General features: G+C 40.5%; 1 protein-coding gene across 1 annotated transcript in view; it reads left to right on the top strand.

Moving 5' to 3' along the window:
* AFF2 (ALF transcription elongation factor 2) overlaps positions 1-20,563 on the top strand; it is a 253,106-nt gene that overhangs the window by 109,184 nt on the left and 123,359 nt on the right. The gene's annotated exons all lie outside the window — the stretch shown is intronic.

Genomic DNA, 20,563 nt, shown 5'->3' on the forward strand with positions numbered 1-20,563 from the left:
AATTTCCCATCTGTCAGAGCTACCTCCCTGGGATTGTCAGCCAACTGGCTGATTTTCAGTGTAGAAGGGATAAAATGTGAGTGGGAATTTCTGCCAGCCATGTCCAGCCTACTAGGAGGTAGTGCTGCAGGCTTACCCAGACCTGAAATAATGTGTAACAGTCATGCCAGCTTGTTTGCAAAGTCTTACTCTTGCTGATAAAATAAAATAAGCTTCTCACCATTCATTGCAATTCAGAGTTAAGGAGCTTGGAAAACTTGCTCCTGGTTTGTGTACACATGCTGTCTTGGGCTGCTGTAGATGTCCTTATGGGTTGGCAGTGTTGCTGAAGAAGTGTGTTGAGGCAGCAGGCAGGCATGCTTGTGCAGACCTGAAGTAAGGGAGAAGATCCTGTATGAGCACCCTGGAGCAATGAATGCAATGAAGGAAATAAGTATTTACATTCAACCTTCAAAGGGAGCAGAGGTTTATTACCTAGAGAACACTAAGGGAGCAAAAACAAAGGAAATGCTGAAAGGCTGTGCAAAATATTCGGTACATTTTAAATGTCTTCTTTCCTTCTTTATTTAGGTTCATTACTATATTTGAAATGAATGACTTTTTGGCTGGGGAAAGCAGTTGTTTTCAGTAAACAGCATCAAAAGAAAATGTGATGGGGTTAATTTCAGGGATCAGTCATCCAGGTGACACTTTTAATGGTGGAACACTGTATAAATCACAGGAAGCAGAAATGTCTTTTTTCTAATCAAGATAGTCACCCTATTTCCTACACCATGACTGTAATTTGAGTCAACAAAAAAGCACAATATGCTGGGCTTCCTTCTGAAACCTGCTCAGATTGGAGCAGGGCTTTCTGTTGCCTTTAGAGAATGGGGATGAACTGCGGAGTCCCAGATTCTGCTACCAATGGGCCATTGAACTTGGGGGCAGTCTTGGGGTGGACAAAGCAGGGATTTAGCAGGATTCCATGTCTCTGGAGATCTCTGTCACAAGGATATGTAATGGGCACGTGAAGAAGGGATACAAACCAGCAGATCTTTCTGGACTACAGCTGCACGTGGCCAGAGGCATCCCTCGTGCCCATCCTGGGGTAAACCTGTCCACTGCAGGCACCGGCACGGCCAGAAGGCACCTGGCACACATGACACCTGTGTTGGGGTGGAGATACAGTCTTGGCACGTGGTCCTCAGCCATGGTTCCCCCAGGGTGCTCCCCTCCATGTGCAGGAGGGTGTTTCACAGGGGCTCTGTGTCCTTGGCATGGCGTTGGGCTGTTCAGGGCACACACAGGCTGCCTTCAGTCTTTTGAAACCTGCCTGCACTGGGCTGCACAGCCCTGCCTGTGTGAGCACAGCAGCCTCAGAGCTGTTCTGGGACTGCCCAGCAAGGACCCAGCAGACTCCAGCCCCAGCTGGATGCCCTCAGGGCTGTGGCTCAGGATTCCAACCACATGTGGTGCTGAAGCACACCTGGTACTAGAAGTGCCTGGGTTTTGTCAGTGTTTTACTTTGTTCTTCTCAAATATATGCTGCAGAACAAGCTAGCAGGAAATGTGTTTTGGCTGCACACAGGGTATCATATTCTACTTGACAGGCAATGGAGAGAAAATAAGTAAGAGAATGTGACGTCCAGCAGTGGTCAAAATCCAGTCTTTGGTCTCCCCATGGAAACCCTGTGTCAGAAGATTCAGGCTGGACGCTCCAGGTGAAAGAATGGTTCAGCAGAAATTTGCTGAGAATTTTTGAGAACCTGGATTAAGTTTCCAGCCCTGACAGGTACTTTTTGGCCTGTCAGGGCTATATGCATAGGGTCTGATGAACTTTGGGAATGCGTGTCTGAGCTCCCTCATGGCAGCTTCACTCAGTAAAAATACCAGGTTATTCGTATTTCTGTCCTGTCAAGGATGTTACAGAGGTAAAAACAATGGATTCCAAGACAGTCAAGCCCTAAAGGTGGACAACTGGGCTGCAGTTCTGCATTTTGCCCAATCAAACCATTGGCAGCTCCTGGCAGTTTCTGCTGTGGGCCGTGTCTGCTGCCAGGCTGTGCTCCCCAAAGAGCTGAGGAAGGGTGCTCTGCCTGGCACTTGCCCTTGGAGCAACGCATACCTTGCAGTTTGCATTTTTTTTTTCTGGTTTTGATTTGTTTTGTTTAAATTGGGGGATTAAGTGATTAAATTCCTCAGAAAGACTCAGTAATTCTCGAGGGTTTCCTTGCTCAACAGGCAAAGACAAGGAAGTGGTACTCCTGCAAAGGTCTGTGACCTCTGATTTTACAGAGCTCTTTTTTGAACTTCAACTTGATTAATGTTTTCTGTAATTGTAGAGATTTGTAATTCCTAATATTTTTTTTTTTTCAGTCATGGAGAAAAAACACTTAACTGAATTTATATTCTAAAATTTTCAACCAAGAGAGGGGAAAGGTCTTGAATCCATTCAGACCCCTAAGTCTTCAGAGACAAAATTTCACAGTCCTGTAGATTTCCTGAAACACTTAGATACTTATTTCATGTTGTGTAAATGCTTTAAGGACTGTTCCCAGTACTACAGCCAAAGGTTAATGCAGACCAGTCTCTTGTTGATTTTACTTTTTTAACCAGAATAGCTGAGAAGGTTGTGAAAAACAATAAAAAATCATTAAAAAATCATAATGATCATCATCATCTCTTATACAACTAAGGCCAAAGAGTAATGATAGTACAGAATGCATTTAATACAGATTACTAATACCAAATTGAAAGATATGGGTGTATACCTTGTGGCCTACACTTATTTCTGTTCTAAAATGTGTCTGGGGGTTTCTCCCAACCAATGCAATGGTTCTGAAAGTGTGGATTATATGCAAGACAGGCAATTAAAAGTATGTGTGTGTAATTCTCATTTTATTAACATGGATTTAAATTGTCACTTGCTTTATGCATCCATTGAAAAATGAGTTCACTGAAATGTTGTGATCCAAAGTGCAGATGGGGCGAGAGAGTTGACATTTAAAACCAATCTCCTAAACTTTACTTGAGCCACTTGTACCAGTGCTTTACATCAGTGCACCTTGCTGTCACTGCATGTGATGTGAACCATATCTTGGCCCAGGAAAAGGACGTGTGTAGGTGACACTGAGGGTGAACAAGCAGTGATCCCTTTCCTGTCTGTGGACAGCACAGAAGGGACCTTCCTTACCTTGGTTTACCCCTGACTAAAGAGTTGATAACCGCACAAAATGACACGCAAGAGAAAGGAAACTTTTTTAAACAGCATGTTCTGGAGGACTCGGAGTGTGAATTGGGAGTTTGGGCTGGATGTTTAGGCAATCAATTGAACATAATCTGGCAGCAGCGAGGCTCTGGTCTGTGCACTGCAGCTTTTGTGGCTGTATCAGAACCACCTGGGCAGGCACTGCTGTCTGGAAATCCATCCCTGCTTAGATGAACAAAAGAAGGCATCAAGTAGCTAAATGGACTTCTGATGGTATAGGAACAACTGTGATACTAATTGGAAGCTTTCTAGTCTGGAAGCCAAAACAGATCCCAAATATAGTTCAGATTGTAATAAGTGTAAAAAATACTGGAGTTAAATGAGCAAAGTCTGTAATTTGTATGGTCATCTTCTGATGACCAGCTCCTGTCTAATGACATGGGAGAGTATGTAAATTGTTCAGCAGGTGAAAATGCCCTTGACTCTGCAAATTATGTGTAGGATTACCTTCCTCATACCAATTGAAAGCACTAAGTCTCACCTGCAGCTGAAGTGTGCTTTTCACATAGCAAAATTAGACTGTAAGAGATACAGCCCATTATTTGCCCCTCAGTAATTGTTTTCTCTTCTAAAATACAAACAACATTGAAGAATGATGCTAAACCTAATTATAATAATTGTAATTTGAAAAATACAGGTACGCTGTCCAGTGTGGTTACAAATGCTGACGGGTAGTTTAAATATTTTCATGTGAAGTCTGGGGGCTTACTGGGGAGGACATGACGTGAATTTAAAATGATTATCCAGATGTCATTGGACAAGTGAATAACGAGCTGACTGGCCTAGTAAATCATGTGAAGCTGTCAAATGTGGGAACACGTTGGGGAGGAGATGATGTCAAGTAACAGTAACTTAGCAACCTGGCATTTAGCTGTCCAGAGAATGAGTAAGAGTAGCCACTTTTAAATAGCTAAGTAAATAAATGAATCCCTATACGTCTTAGGTGTACTATAAAAATAGCCCAGGACCCTATGTTTTGTGTCAAGCTGTTTCTTTCTCCTGGATAAGGTGATTTATTATTTCTATTGAAATGAAAAAATGGATTGAAAAGTTAACCCACGTGTAAATGTGGATCTGTGGCCTTTGTTCCTGCTCTGGCGTGCAGCCTTTGAAAGCATGCAAGGAACGGGGAATAGCCTGCTTTGAGAGTTGTTTTTCTTTTCTTTTCTTCAGACTTTGCTTATGTACACGAAGATTTGGATGGATAAAAACAATTAACTTCTTAGCAATTTCTAAGCCATTGCATTTTCAAGCTTTTTATCAGCATTTTGTCAATGGAGAACCAGTTTCTGCTCTTACATTAATATAATTCCACTGACCTCTGATCTCATTTGAGTTCATTGAATTCTTCTTCCTCCAACAGTGGTGTAAATTGGCAGCAGTTCCACTTTTGTTGCTGCTGCTATATAAAATAAAAAGGAATTACCTCTGCATTACTTTAGGTATACACAAAAGCAGAGAGCAGTTCTTTGCTGTGATGACTCTCCAGATGTGGTCTCACTCCAGGAAATGGAAATGCTGAATATTTCCTTGAGAACAGCTCCCTCCTGGTTTGGTAGGTGATCAGCTCAATTTTGTTCTCAGCATCACCACAAGCATTCAGCAACAATTCCAGGGAAGGTCAAAGGAAGCCTTTTCCCAGAATTTTGTGCACAGTCCAGTATACACTCAGGAAGGGTGAGATCAATAGTTGGAGTCATTTGAGGACAGCTTTATGTAAGCTTGGAGTGCAAAAGGCTCTTTGGGAGCTGGAAAAGGCAGTCTTGGGTCTTCCCAGCCTAGAACACACCCCTGACCCCCGTGTGCTGCACCTAGCCATGGCAGAACAGGATTATCCAAATTTTTGGTCATTCACCCTTAAAAGTGACAACATTATGGTGACATCCATGAGAAAGGCACCTCAGGAGCACTCTCCCAAAGCTGCCTGCTTTAACTTGAGGGGGACATCATGTCTAAAGCTCATTGCTAACTGCAGGCTGGCAGAGTGGGAAGCTGGCGAGTCGATGCCCAGTGTTTGGCTGAGGGGGTTGTTTCGTGGGTCCCCATTGCACAGCTGGCATGGCACAGGTGTGATGTGAGGATGCACGTGTGTAGAGCTGCGGTATAAATCTGCTTTGTGCTGCCAGCTGAAGGCAAGGCAGACTGCGTTCTGCTGGGGAGGTGACGGGGAGGAAAAGTTGACTGTCTGATCTAACAAATGCGTGTGGGTGTGCAGAGTTTCCTGTGTTTGAAAGCTGGTGTTCTGCACCTGTCTGTTACAGGGATAAATGCCTCTTCAAGATGTAACGCAGCAAAAGATTAGACCTTTGTCAGGACAGACAAGCAAGGTCTGATTTCGGCTTGCAGGCGCATTTATCAAATAAAGGTTTTATTTTCATAGCAGTATTAAATAAATTATTTAGCAAAGAACTTTGAAATGTAAAGTCTGATCATTATGTGGGGTCTATTGCAGCCCGTCTGCATTGTAACAATAAAAAAAGATTACAAAAAGTATTCAGGAAAAGAGAGAGAGATTGCTGTGCACCTATTTCAAACTCACTATTCAATTCTATTTTCTTATCTGCTTTACCATAATATTTTAACACATATTTTTGTACTGCCAAATTGAAATATTGCTGATTTCAGTAGTATTATATAATTCTGCCATCATTGCCAGATTTACCATTGCTACTAAAATTACTGTAAGGTGAGCTGGCATCACAAGAGTTTGGACATGTTTTGCTGCTCCTGAAGAGAAACAAAGTACTCCCATGATAAATGATAAATGATTGCAAGTGAAGGAGTGAAGTTTGTTTTCTAAGCTCTTCAGCATTTCTTTTTCACCAAAACAACAATTTTTAGTTTCTCTCCTTCATTGAAAGTCAGCCCAGAAACAATTCACTATGTATTGCAATGTTACATGCTCAGCATCCTCACGTTGATTAAGTACTCTATTATGATAAAAATAATTATTTTTTATGCGATTTTGCAAAGTAATTGTTTTAAAGCCAGTTCAAACAAGATTGATGCAAAGTTATTTTCTTAGAGAAAAAGATAGTAAATTTTGCAACTCTCTGGAAGATCAGATGAACTCTCTATAGAACTTAAAAGCATTGGTTATTTTATATACTACTTTTTCAAATACCACTGAGTTTTGCAGTTCCAGAAACAAGTGAAAGAGACAAAAAATGTGGGAAAACAATTTGGTGGAGTCTTGTAGTTGAGTGGAGAGTGTCATAAAACTAAGATTCCTGCTCCTGATTTGGAGACCCATGGCACCTGAATTCCCATCCTTTTTCATTCTTGCAAATAAAAAGTAATCTCTTATCTTGGAGTGAAAGTGCAAAAGAAAACAGACCCAAGGAATCTGGCATGTCAGATCAACTCTGACCTTTTCTGTGCTCCCATGAACAGAAAACTGCTCCAAGTGCTGAACTGGATAGAAAATTTTAAACGCTGCTGTAGTATTACAGTGTTTGGCTCTAGCTGTACCAGGTATCCTTTCCTGAGGACTCTGTGGGCTGCATGAGTTTATGTTGTATAAAAACATGATTAAGAACTCCAGAGCCTGTTGTGTGTCTGTCTTGGAGTGCTGCTGCTGATTCCAAAATGACAGTCTGCAGTGTGGCCAAGCAGAAAAGCCATCTGAAGCTCCCATACTCCGCTTACACAGCTTACTGAGAGCATTAAGCAAAAAAAGCTAGTCCTATTTTAGATACAGGTAGTGGAATATCTCTTTGGTCTCAGATTAATCATTTTTGTTGTTTCATCTTGTCCCATCAAAGTGAAACATGGTAAATATGGGCCCTGAGTGTTTAAACTGCTTTGGACATGATGCAGTGTTACCTTTCGTTTAAATAGATTAATAATGTGTACTCTACATAGCAAACTGCTTTCGGCACAGATTGAAGACATTGAAAGCATATTAAAATTCTGTTAGGCTTTTTTAAATGAATGCATGCTTTAGAAACAATTCTGGTTTGAAATGTCTGTAACATCTTCTGTGGCTCTTTCTCTCACAAATGGGAAGAGCTCCATTTTTGCAGCCCTGAGGGCAAGTGTTGCATGGTTTAAATCCTGGTAGAAAGCTTCCCCATAAGTCAGCTCTGCTGAGGAGGCTCATGGGGTCCATGAAGCATAAGTTAGCTTAATCATAATTAGAAGACTAGAACCAGACTAGGAAAAGGCTAGGACACTTGCAGTATCAAAGGCAAGACTGGACTGGGAGATGTAACTAAACAAACCTTCAGAAATAGTTTCAAGAGCTTGTATTTTCAAAATTCTCCTCTGAAGTTTCTGTCCATGACAATCAAAAAACAGTTGATGGTTAAAAGAAACATATGTAAGGAAAGGACTAGAAAAATTAAAGAGATGGATCAAAAAGACACCAGGTACTTGAGGCATGCTCAGTTTCCCCCTTTATGCTTTATCTACAACTGCATGTCACAACTTTTGATGGTTTACTGCTTTGAGCTCCCTGAAGAAAAGAGGACAGGACAAAGTTGACACCTGGAGCAAACCTGAAGTTTCAATTTTGCATCTCATTGTTGGGCTTGGAGGAGATGGGTGGAAGTGTTCTGTTACAGCAGATACCAGGAATGCTTGTTGCCATTTTCATAACACACTGCAGTCTGAGTTGAACTGAAGCCACTCCTAGTTCCTCCTTAAGGCAAGAATACAGACAACAACTGATGTATGGACCAAAACTTATTTACTCCTGAGAGACCCCTTGGAGGAAAAGGTGGACTTTTCCTTGGGAAGAGTCATGTGGTGACACATAGTCAGACTTGCCAGCCCCCATGAGGTTTATTGAAGCAGCCTGACCTGGCCAGGAAGTCTTGTGGTCATCTGCCTTAAATTCAAGTTGTTCCACATTCTGCAGTTAGAATAGTTCTTGACGCTGCCTTTTGGGGAGGAGAATTCATGTCTTTGCTGTGTGCCATTTGTCTGTCATGCACCACAGTCAGCAGAGCTCTTTCTGAAGGTGTCTTCCTTCTTACCTGTGGAGATTGTTCCAGCTATTAGAGTTTTCAGAATACACCACTTCAAATTTGCTAGTGAAAGACTGCTGTGGTTCATCTTCTCGTGTCTTTGAACACCTTCTCAATAAATTCATGAATACATAGACTCGTATAAAACGTCCTACCTTCAATCTTCCTGAATAACCTTGGGATGCCCCTTTGCTCCACTATGTCTCCTTCTGTGAAATGGTGAAATAGAACCTCACCCACACTGCCATTGTTGAAAGTTAAATTAGTTGTTAGCAAAATGCATTGATGTCCTCAGCTGGAACTATTAGTGTGATAATTGGGCAAAAACAAGGCTCTATCAGATATTTAAAATTATGCTACATACTGTGGCTTATCTGAATTTCTGTATTTCTTTAAGGAAAGTGTTTCATTGAATTTAATGTTCTAGAAACCTTATGAACTTTCAATCTATTTTAGCTGTACATTTCAAATTATGCTTATAATTGTGTTTTTATTGAATATGTAAGTTCCTTTCAATTTCCTATTACACTACATGGGTTTTAATACACATTTGAGAAGAATGCATACTGTGGAAAGGTGGCACTTTTGAGTGTTTTCAAATTGTCACAGTAAAATTGTCACATTTATTTAATTAGCCAGTAGATCCTGCCGCATTGGTTTCTCAGCAATGTTACAATTTCTTTGGATAGCTGGAAAATCTGACCAGAATGGTTTTTGTATTTTCTTTTTTATTTTTTTTTCTCTCAAGAAATTTCTCACATTTCTTTTTTCATTTAAAAGCAGTCATACAACCTTGCAGGAGTCACATGAAGAAAATGTCCGGTTCTAGCATTAGAAGGAAGATGATTTTATTACTTCAAGGCCTTGAGGTGTTTGTTGATCATTGTTCAGATGTAGGAGAGAAAAGCTATCTCCAAACAAGAATCTGAGGGTCTGACCCAAGTGCCCAGTTGTTTTTTTTTTTTTCAATGTTCTGTATACTCTGTGTATTCTACCTGCTGCAAGTGTTACTGTATGGCCTTCCAGAGCACCTGGGTCCTGGGCTCTGGTGTGGCTGTCTTTAGAAACCTGTTATCAACACTTTACAGCTCTTGTTTAAATGTTTTCTCAGTTCCAAAATTTCTGTTCAACGTGTAAGCAAATATTGTTGAGGGAGGTGAAATGCCAACTATTATTTTGCAGGGTGAAACAGGAGCAACATGAACCCACAGGGCATAGGAGACTGTTATGGGTGGTTAACAGGAAAAAAATGGGCAGAGTTGTATTCACTGTGTTTGCTGTGGGTTGATTGAGGGGTTTAAAGTGTGGACCAAATTTCACCTCTGGAGCCAAGCTGGAAAATAGCATGTACTGATCTTTTGTGAGGAATGCTTTGAGATTTTCTGATGGCATTCATTGCACAAGCATTGAGTGGTAAAAGCCCCTTTGGGCTTTGTAGTCTGTTAATTTCTTTGCCATGAGTATATCCTACTAAAGAAAATGTGTACACCAAGGTACAGTTACCTTTAAAAAATACTCTTCTGAGCCTTAGGATAAAAACACTTCATGTTTGGTTTGTAGGCATATTCCCAGTAGTGAATTTTTTTTTTATTTTTTAAATCAAGCCAATTAATCCCTTCCCACTTATTCCAGTATTTTATCATTTCTAACCTCTTGAGTTCCTAGTCTTTTCAACAAGAGGTCTGAACTGCCAGTTATCTGAAAAAGTAATGTGCCAATCAAATGAAAACTGGCACTCAGAATTTTTTTTGAAGAGCAGCCCCTTGTCATTCCTGAGTTCAGATGAAAAAGAGCAGAGCTTCAACAGTGAGGCGTTCACTGGAGGCTTCTTTCCGTGAAAATAGTTATCACACCTTTTTTTACTTGGCAGTTGAGTCATTGTTTCTTTTAAAAGAATTTGTCATGATCTCCTCATTACCATTTTTCTTAATATAAGTGTAAGTGTAAACTACAAGAAAGAGATCATGTTTGAAAGGATACAGGTACCCCAAGAAATGTTGTACTAACTGCTTGTGTTCTTTGAAAAGGCTTAGACTGAGAATTTGACTAAATGTATCATTCTGTCTACTTTGCCAGCAGCATTGTCATTTTCTAGCATCTTTCACTTACAACACAAGTTACCCTTCAAAAAGAATGCTGTGTTATTGCATCCAGCCTTTGTATGTCTTCAGCAAAGTGAGATCAACAATTCCTTTTGGTACTTGCTTGAACATAATAATACATTGCATTTTGTACTTTAAAAAGAAAAAATAAAACAAAACATCCTTTGGCATGTTTACTCCAGTTCTTCTTTGCTTGGTAACTGGTAGTTGTCAGTGTTTGACACCAGCTGGAACTGTGACTTGCTCACACTGCTTGGAGCTAACTAGGCAGCCATGAGTCTGCTGGGTGGTCTTTTCTTGGGCTTGCTCCAAGTTTGTTCCAAATTCCTCATATGATCCCTGATAAACTATTACTAATTAACAGTTTGCTATTCCTTTTGGGCTATCTAGAAGCAAAAAAGACAATACATGTCATCATCTAGTAATGTAGAGATACGATGTTTAAATGCTGGAGCACTGAATTTATAGCATTTCAGTGCTGTGGCTTTTGTGTCTTATTCATTAATTTTCCTGTGGGAAAAGAAGTAGTGTACTGCTTTGAGACAGGAAGGTTACGGACTTTGCCCTTTTTCAGCCCTGTTTTTAGGAGTTAGTTTGTTTCAATGTAGTTTGCTGTCAGACGTTTTTAAAAAATGCAGACACAGGAGGCTCTATCAATCTGGTCCACAGTCAGAACACGCTGATTTCAGACACTAGGACCACTTTGTGTGGGACCAGCCATCCTCAGCTGTCATATGTCTTAGTGGCAGTCCCGAGTATTTAACGTTTCCAGCCTCCAACTAGCATTGCAAGAAAAAAACATGCTGGGAAATGAGGAATCAAATGTACACAACAGTGGGAATCTGTCTACCAGAAATACTCTGAAGCCACCATACCTTAAAGGAGATCAAAAGAGACCTCGGCATGTTTTGGCTTCGGTTCTCTTTACTGTTTAAGCTGGATTATTTGGATAAGGCTAACATGCCAAAAAAGTATATGTTGTATCAAAACATCTTCTATAACACACATCCGTTTTTTCTACACCTGTTAGCTTAGCAGGAGTGGATCAAAGGGAAGTGTTGGCATGATTTACAGGACACATAGATGCAGGAACAGACCTGCTTCAAGGCACAAGTGAGGAAAAGGAAATTCGGACTGAAATGTTTGTTCTTTTCTAAAGGCTAAAATTACTATAATAAATGCCAGGTTGCATGGTTAGTTCTTTCTGTAAGAGAGTAGAATTAAAGAGTTGAGCATGAGAGGCAGCAAGGACTCTACCTCTGTGTTGCAGATGAGGACCCATAGTGTATTGTTTGGCAAACGTGATAAGCTTTTTAACTTTGCAAAAGAAACTAAGGTGACAAAATTAGAGGAACCAGTGATCAGGCTTAAGTTTGGAGTTTCTTTGTACATCCAGGGCTTGCTGAATACTGATCAAGTTGTGGCTGTGTTATCCATACATTTTGGACACAGCCATTGGATTTTTCAGCCCATAATCTCTGTTCCAAATTTTTCAGCCAATATTCAGAGGTTTTACCACTGCCCTAGGCATTGTATAAAACAAAAAATGAGACAGTTTGTGCCCCACAGAGCATTCATATCTCTGAAGTAGGCACTGGGGAGATAACCATGCTTCATAGGGGAAAGTGGATTATTCATGAACGAAGGGAGAAGCAAGTTCTCAGCTGAGACACATGGCAGGGAGATCATCACATAGGCGAGGAAAAGGAATGGTGGAAAAAGACAACTTTGTAAGACAGGCAGGTTTCAGCTTTTCTAGGTGTTCACTGTGTCTTTGCTTCAGCCTGAAACTGCTGGTTTAACAACAGTACAGCAGAGGTGATGAGACTGTATAAGAGCAATATCAAAAACAAATGCTACCCTGGCACACACCAGGGTAGGAAAACCCCACTGCAATACCTCTTATGGGATTAGCAGAATAAGGGATCTGGCAGAGTCCTGGTTTGGAAGGCAAAGGAACCACTTTTGTAAAGGATTTCAGTGTATATTGTACAGCAGTGTGTGGTAGCTTCATTTCTTCATATTTTATGAGTAACAACTCAGAGTCCAATTTTAATGAAAACAAATCATGGCTTAAACAAAAGAATTGGGCTTTAAATTCAAGTAAGTTGCCTAACCTGGTTTCTTGATTTTCCCTACATGCTATTTCAGGTAATTAATGCTCCTGTTTTAAGGTCAAAGCTGGTGTTTTCTGTCACAAGTTAATGCTTTCAAATTCCTGATGATGTTTGGACTCCGTTTCCTCATATTGTCAGGATGTAAGTTTTAAGCTGTTTACATGGGTCTAAAAATTATTGCATAATATAATACTTACATGGCTCCCATTCTACGCTTACAGAACAAGAGGTTTTGTAGTTTAGTAATCTAATTTTGCCTGATAGTGAATTTGGAGATTTTATTTTTTCACTATGTTGCCGTAAGTTGCTTCAGAAATTTAATGCATTTTATAATAAATTCCATTGATAAGGTCTTGTCCTGTGACTATATAACTCCCTGTTGTATTTGTATGAAAAAAGCCATGAATTGATTACATCTGGCAATGTAAAGGAGATGATGTAATGTATTGTATAAATGCACACAGTGGAGTGCCTCAGGGTAGGAGTAGTCTTGTTTTGTAACTGTAAATTATAGTTCTGCTCTCCTCTTACTGTGAACCCTAAGTTTCAGAGAAGAAAACAGGCAATTCAGGACATGCTTTCTTGCTTGTGAAGCTGAGGATGGATGGAACAAATTACCAGATTCTCTTAAACAAGTGCCAGCAGTGAATACTTTCAAAACACAGTTGCTTATTTGCTTGGAGAATGTTTTTTTTTTTTTTTGCCAATGTTTTTTAAATTGCAGAGATGAAATTATATGTTGGTATTAGTAACTTTTGAAAGAATTAGCTTTTTACGACTTATTGTGCCTTTGTTTATACTATACTGTTGTAGTGCCAGGATGTTATGTTGTATTTAACAGTTCAATGCATACTTCCTACCTCGTGGGGCCCTTGTGACAATAAGATGTGCCATCCCTGGGGATGGTTACCAACAAGTATTATTTTGAATAAGTAAAATCAGTGGGATATGGATGTGCTCTCAGTGGAGATGAAAAGCTGCCAAGAACAGGACGTATTGCATTGGCCATAGTGTCCACAGCAGGGCTCTGGTTATATGTACTGGGCAGCAAAGCCATTAGTTTAGTTACCAGGAGTGACAGCTGAAGGATGCCTCTTCTCTTCCTGGAACTGGGTTTGGTACACATGACTGCAAGTACCTGAATATTTATGTGCATGTCATTGACTTCTAAGACTAAAACTGGTGTTAGATGGTGTGAACCAAGTACCAAGCTCTGGGTGCTATATTAAACAGAAAAGGTCTCAGCACAGCTGAGAATTTGGAAGTATGGAAGATCAGGATTTTGCTCTCATAATCACCATGATGTTCCTGAAGTGCTCTGTGAAAGACACAGCACCAAACACTGTCTCTAGCGTTCCAGAGGAGCGGGACCCCCAGTCTGACCCATTCTGACTGCTCATGTTCCTGACTCATCAGTAGGTCTGTACAGAGGAATAGTTATATGGAAATAGAAATATCTCCCGTGGCCCCAGCATCTCATATGTGCCTGGCAAAACTTGGATCATCCTCTCCTTGCACACGGCCATTATGGCTGTCCTTAACAAACCCCAACCCCATATTCCTGCAGCTGATGAGATTCCCTCTGCCTTTCCTGGCTGGGAAGCAGTTACCACTCCAGTCAGTATCATTATTTCTGGCCAGTACATGCCTGTCTTTGGACCATTTGGAAGTTCATAACTCATCACAAAGACAGTACTGGCTCCTGCTCATCTCCTGGACTTTGGCTGGAATCTCAGTCAATGGTGGAAGACAAAGACAAGGTGGTTCAGAGAGGATGTCATATGTGCTGGGTGTATCTACCTTTGACTTCATGAGTTCCAACATTCCCATTTTCCACTGAACTCTTAGATCTCTCATCACATGAAACTTGACAAGAAAGTTGTCCTGTGTGCTTGCTGTAAGGTCCAGCTTCATTTTTTACATTATGTGATTTTTTTAATGCCAGTTATGGTCTGTGAGCTCCCCATGTCCTACTTTACTCATACTGGGAGCCTAAGCGTAGCAGGAGTAGGGATACAGCTGCTGCAGATACCTGGGTCTGTGCAGCTCATCTTAATGCTATTTCTGTAGTGGGTCCATAGGGGGTTGTGCTGCATGCTCCTAAAAACGCTAAGAACACATGAGGAGGTGCTGAAAGGCACAAAACCTGCTTGGTGGTGAAGTGAAGAATTGATTGTCCTATGCAGTGTAATACATTCAGGCCAGTTTTTGACCATATAATCTTCCTGAGGTGAACCCTGAAGAAAATTATCCTGATCCACCTTGGAGAAAAGTATTCAACCTGTTTCAGAGTAGAGCCTTGGGAGTGAACTTCTGTATGCAGAGCATGGACCATTTGAGGCCAAGCCCAGCAGGGAGCTGAATCCTTTGACAGGGTGCACACACTTTTACATAGGTTATGGTTTCCTCAGGATTGTACCAGGCTTGTGAAATTGAATCCAGGGTTTATGTGCTGTGGCTTCATTACTCTGCCCTGAAACAAACTCTTGAGCTGAGATACCTTCTCACTGTATTGGAACATTGTTTTTCTTTACATACACGAGATTGGTTAGAGCAGTAAGTGCATCAATCATGATTTACTTTTTTTATTGTCTTCTAAATGCTTTAAGCAAAGAATATGAATGTTTTAGTTATAAAAGCTTCAGTATGAGGAAAATACACTGGAAAGTTTGAGGTGTACAGGAGTCATAGAGTACTGAGAAACTCAACAGAAAAATAAAATATCCATATTTCTTGTGGATTTCCACATGCTAACAAAGTAGGGAAGAATAACATATGCTATAAAATTTATAGTCAACCACAATTGGCTACTAAAACAATTTCCATATTAATTTTCACAGAATATAATTTTTGTCTGTCCCCTTCTTGTTAAAATGGAAAGAAATATTAATTTACTATGGTATGATACGGACTGCATCGCATTCCCTTGCTGGCAAAAGGAACTTACTACTCATCATTTATAAAACCCACAGGTGAACACTGTGGTTTAGGCTGTGTTCAGGAAAATGGTTGCCTTTTGTAGAATCAACTCTAGTTTTTCAATAATAAACTCAGGCATGTACACACTGTATTTCCAGTTGTCTTTCAAGCAGTTTTTGGGACAGTAACAAAATAAATTCTAGTATGACAAAGACATTATTGTAGATGCCACCACATTGTTCCTCAAGATACATGCGCTGGGCAATAGACAATCATAGTAAATATGCTAAAACAATTGCATTAATAAAAGGTTTTTGGCTTTACTATTCATAGCAGGCCATCCCTGCTATGAATACTGCCTGAAGTATTTTAATTCTTTTCTTCTTACGTGGAAAAAGGTGTGGTTCTTTTCACGATGAAATATTTTTCTTAAAATGCTGAAATCATAATCAAATGTATATTAATGAATGTATCTATCACGTCCATGTCAGTACAGACAATATATCAAAATCCCTTCCTAAGGAAGCCTTTGACCCAGTATAAAGCAGGCCAGATTTCTGCTCAGGATATTTTCAACCACTTGTGCAACTTATCCATTCCTTCATAAGGAATATGAATAAAAACAACCCATAGGTTTATTGCCTTTGTGTTCTTTTAGGCTTTAGTGTCATTTGCTTATCATTCCGCTGTATAAATATATATCTATATGTAGTTACCTGGAGCCTCAGGTCCAAGCCCCTGGCTGCCACCAATGTTCCTGGACAAGGAGTTCCACAAGGAACAGCCTCTCCTGGTGTCTCAGGCAGGCTTCAGCCACAAGGTACCAATATGCAGGCAAGGCCTGGAGTTCAGGAGATCAGCTTTTATGGTCATTTCAGCTCAGAGTGATTTGAGCTTGGCTTGCTAGGTTCCTTCTCATCAGAGAAATGAGACCGGGAGTGCTGTGTAGAGGTTCTGCAGGGTTCTTTATTGTCTTTGTGAAGGGGACTCCACGGACAGCAGCATTCCACTGAACTGGGTAAAAGTAGGGTTTTTTATAGGGAAAGTATGGCTTGATAGAATGACCAGTGGTTTGGGGCCGAGGAAATAAGACCAGTAGTTTTACAAGGAGATAAAGGGGGGACCAAAGCGAGGAGAAGGGTCTCTAGCCCAGTCACTGTGACTAAGCAATTATTAGCTAGGGGATAGCTCTCCAAGGAGGCCTTCTGAGGGACCTTGCTCCCTCCACATCTATATATCCATTCTTTCCCCAAAGATTAAACAGGCTAAGATGCTTTTTAATTTAGTATGCATCACACACAGAAAGTGTGGCTGCTCCTCATGCATTACTGCCTTCCTAGCAGAGTTTGATCAGGTTCGTATAAATGCAGAAACCAGAAATATGCTGGTTTCTGAAACAAGAAACAAGACAAGGTTTTTACTAAGGTTGCATTGATAAACAGTTAATAAAACATTAATAAGTAATTGAGTCTTTAATAAATGGTCAATCACTTGGCTGTCTTTATTCCTATCTTTATTCCATCAAGGCAGTAAGTTGCTTAGCACCAGCAGTAGCATCAAGTTTGTAATAACCTTAAAACATCTACTCTTCACATATTTTTTTCTGAATGCAACTTTAACGTGCTGTGTCTCCAAAAATTGGAGGAGGTTTAAAGCAACAGATTTAGCTAAGATTTAAAAGTACTGAGAGGGCCATTTGACAGAGAAAATATCACAGATAAGGTCTATTCAGCAGCAGTGGCCTCAAATTGACTGAATTTATTGCTAGTGATGTGTGGGGGGCTGGTCCTCCTCCTACTCCACTGGGTGCCCTCTAATGATGTGGGAAAGTGTCAGTCCTGAGACTGCCTTTGTGGCCATTGAAGGAAAAAAAAAATGGGATTGTTGCACCGTTTTTCTGCTTTTTTGTGGAAGTATCCACAAGAGAAGCAGTAAGGGTAGGGCTTGGTGAAACCAGTTGTGATCTATCAAATCTTCAGAACAAGAAAAAGGGCTGCGTAGGGTCTTAGAAATCTCATCATCTACTACACATCCCTGTCCCAGTGTAGGAATCAGTTCTGCCTAAGCCATGCCTGACTGATGTGTACTTATCTGTTCTTAGGCATGTACTTCCACAGATGGAGTCCATGTAGCCCTCTGAGCAATCTGTTTCAGTGCTGCACTATCCTTACCATTAAAGGGCTTTTTCTTATATCTAACTGGAATTTTTTTGGCTGCAGTTGAAGTACATATCCTCCATAAAACTGGAGAACATGTTATTCTCTCCTTCAGGAACAGCTCTTTCTGTAATATAAGGCAGTTCTCATGTCTCCCCTCAGTTCTCCCATGGGAAGTAGCATGAACCCTGTATCTTGGGAGACTTCAAATTAGATCAGTCAAAGCAGTTCAGAGTGCACTAGGAAGGTAAACTGCCTCAGTAGGAAAGCAGAGTACACAATCCTGCTTCTTTTTTTCCATAATGATTTCTTAGAACCTGGCTCAGTGCTTTTGTCTGTACTTAAAAACATGGTACACTTTGTATTGAACAAGAAGGAAATGATGGAAAAATGAAATACAGAGACAGGAAATAAATCTTGAAGGTGGCCATTAATTTTAGGGACTGGTTTTGTAAAGCTATTTACCATTTGCCTCATATCCCCTGTACTCAATCCTCTCTCTCTCTCTCTGACCTCTTCCTTAGAAACTTGCAAGTTTAAATCCTTACCCAGTCCTCTCCTTCCATTTAAATCATTATTTGGCCTTGTACCTCTGGATCCCTTATGTTTGCTTGGGGTATTTGTGCTTTGGTTGATTCATTAGATCGTGTCTGCATGTGTCCTTCTTAGTTACTTACCTGAGGGCTTTTATAGCCAAAAAAAATAGACTTAGCTGAAGAGACTAGCATGTCTAGCTCTAATAAATAAAACACATGGAGTCAATTAAAACAATGTTTAAATAATTTTCAGAAAGGGGGATGCTTGATGTTACTACATCAGAGGACCACAGTGACTTTTAAGCCAAGAAACAACGCAGGTTTACTTTCTCATTTAATCTCCAGGTCTATAAAAAAAATGTATGCTTCTATAGCAGTCATCTACCCACTCCAACAGTTAACATGATTTTGGAATTATTTTAAGTCCAAACCATGTGAAAATAAATCCTAACTCAATTTTGTGGGATTACTTTGTTTCCATTAAATTCTTCGTAAAAGTGTTTCATATGCTTACTTTTGTTATTTTTACTTCCAGGAATTTCTAAATACTTCTGAATTTGGATTGATTAAAGTGTATAACTGTTCCTGGAAAAAAAAAACACATTAATTTAATTCCCAGTCTATTTTCCCAGGTATTTACAAACTAAGGAGGTTATAGACACATCTTAATGGATGCATACACAACACACACTATCTGTGTGGCTCTCTGTAGTCTTACCATATTAGAAAATAGATATATCAGATTTCACAAGCTAAATAAAATAGTGCTTAGCAAGTACTTAAAGATAAGGGACCTCCAGAAGAAACTGAGGCACAAGAAAGAATGGTGAAGTCATGTGGCTTATTAAACAAATGACATATTTTCTTCTGATATTTCAGAGTAACCTGTCTGTGCTTAAGGAACAAGTAGGAGTGAGCTAAGCTGTCACATCCCTGCAGGGTGTGGGGTTGGGATTTTGACTCTTCACTGACAACAGTGCAGTGCAATTTTTGCATGTTCTTCTGCAGGGCAGCTCTGTGTGACTGGAACATGCAGCTGTGTGGTGGTCGGTGTGGGGTTGTTGCCCAGACATTTTGAAGTGACATTTTTCAGATGAGTAAACTCAAAACTTTCTCTACTACCATTCAAGGTTCTTTGGTCGACAGTGCTCTGGCACCTGTCTGTAGGTAGATGTAGGTATGTTTCTTTAGCTAACTGTACACTTTCTCACTCCGTCCACCCACTGAGCTTTAGATGTTTGTGCTGTTATGCATGTGTGATCTTATTTGGAATTTTCTGTCCAATAATTTTCATTGCAGTGAGAATTGAAGTGAAATGCTTCAGTGTACCTAGACTGTACCTTTGTAAGAGATTTTGGTGCTCAGGAGGTCACTCTGTAAACACAGAGATTGGATAGTCCTATCCTCAGTGAAGGCAGGATTTCTTACCTTGTAATTGAATTTCCTCAAATAATAGCAGGCTTCTTTTCCCACTGTTTTATGTTCATGTGTGCCCCAATAGGGAGATGACTAGGTTTGCTTACACTTCAGCTGCCAAGTAGGTAGGCAGTGGTTACTACATGTGTTGTGCCAGGCAATATTCTGAAATGTTTGCTGGCATCACCTCCCCATGAATCCTAGGCTCTCTGTACAGCATTTTCTGTGTGGGCAGGAAGAGACTGAGGTCAAGCCTATAATTGCAGTTCTAGAATATTCTTAATTTCTGCCTTCAGTTAGAATGCCTGGCCCTCTTTCAGTTATGTGATGCAGTCTCTGTCTCATCATTTTGTTTTGAAGAGATTTGCCACAAAGCAACCTCTATGGCATAGGCTTTGGCCAAGACACACAGGATTTGGATTATATTATCCCATAGAAAAGTTCACAGGATGCTGAATTTTTTTCTGCCTTCCCCCGTGCACAGGTCAGACAATCAGTGCCATTTGATAGTGCTCTTCTTGTCATGGCACTGTGCTGCCACAGCCACACACACCAGGAGGGATGAGCCATTCAACAATTGCTCCTTTCCTCCTCGTTGCCACCATTTGGGCTTTGTCTAGAGAAAACAGGCCCTGGACTCCACAGCAGAAGCCCAGTTAGTTCAGGAGTGCAGCCTGGCCCGTCTGCCCAAGGAAGTTTATATGCCTGCCTGTCCCGCTGACTTGAGGACCATGGAGCATAGTTTTCCTTTCTCTCCTCTAACCTCATGTATGACACAATTTGGGAGGGACAACTGTAGTTCTGAAACTTGCTGGCTCTGTCTTCAGTGAACTGTAATTAATATCAGCTGTAGCCACTCAGGGCATGTGCTTAGCCAAAATGCACCCACCACACTGCCCTTTTGACAACACCTATATTTTCTTAATCAATTCAATTATGCTATGTTTTATTTGTGGAGCATTTGAGTGGTTGTTGTGTTACCTACAGAAACTGGCCTGTTTATGAACTTCGTTGTGACTAGCCCTGGGTTTAAACAGTGTGTAATAGCAGCTGGGAAGTGTAGTTTACTGCAGTCAGGCCATTGCACGTAAGATGTC

Source organism: Cinclus cinclus, chromosome 15 (assembly GCF_963662255.1).
Source record: "Cinclus cinclus chromosome 15, bCinCin1.1, whole genome shotgun sequence".
Classification (NCBI taxonomy): domain Eukaryota; kingdom Metazoa; phylum Chordata; class Aves; order Passeriformes; family Cinclidae; genus Cinclus; species Cinclus cinclus.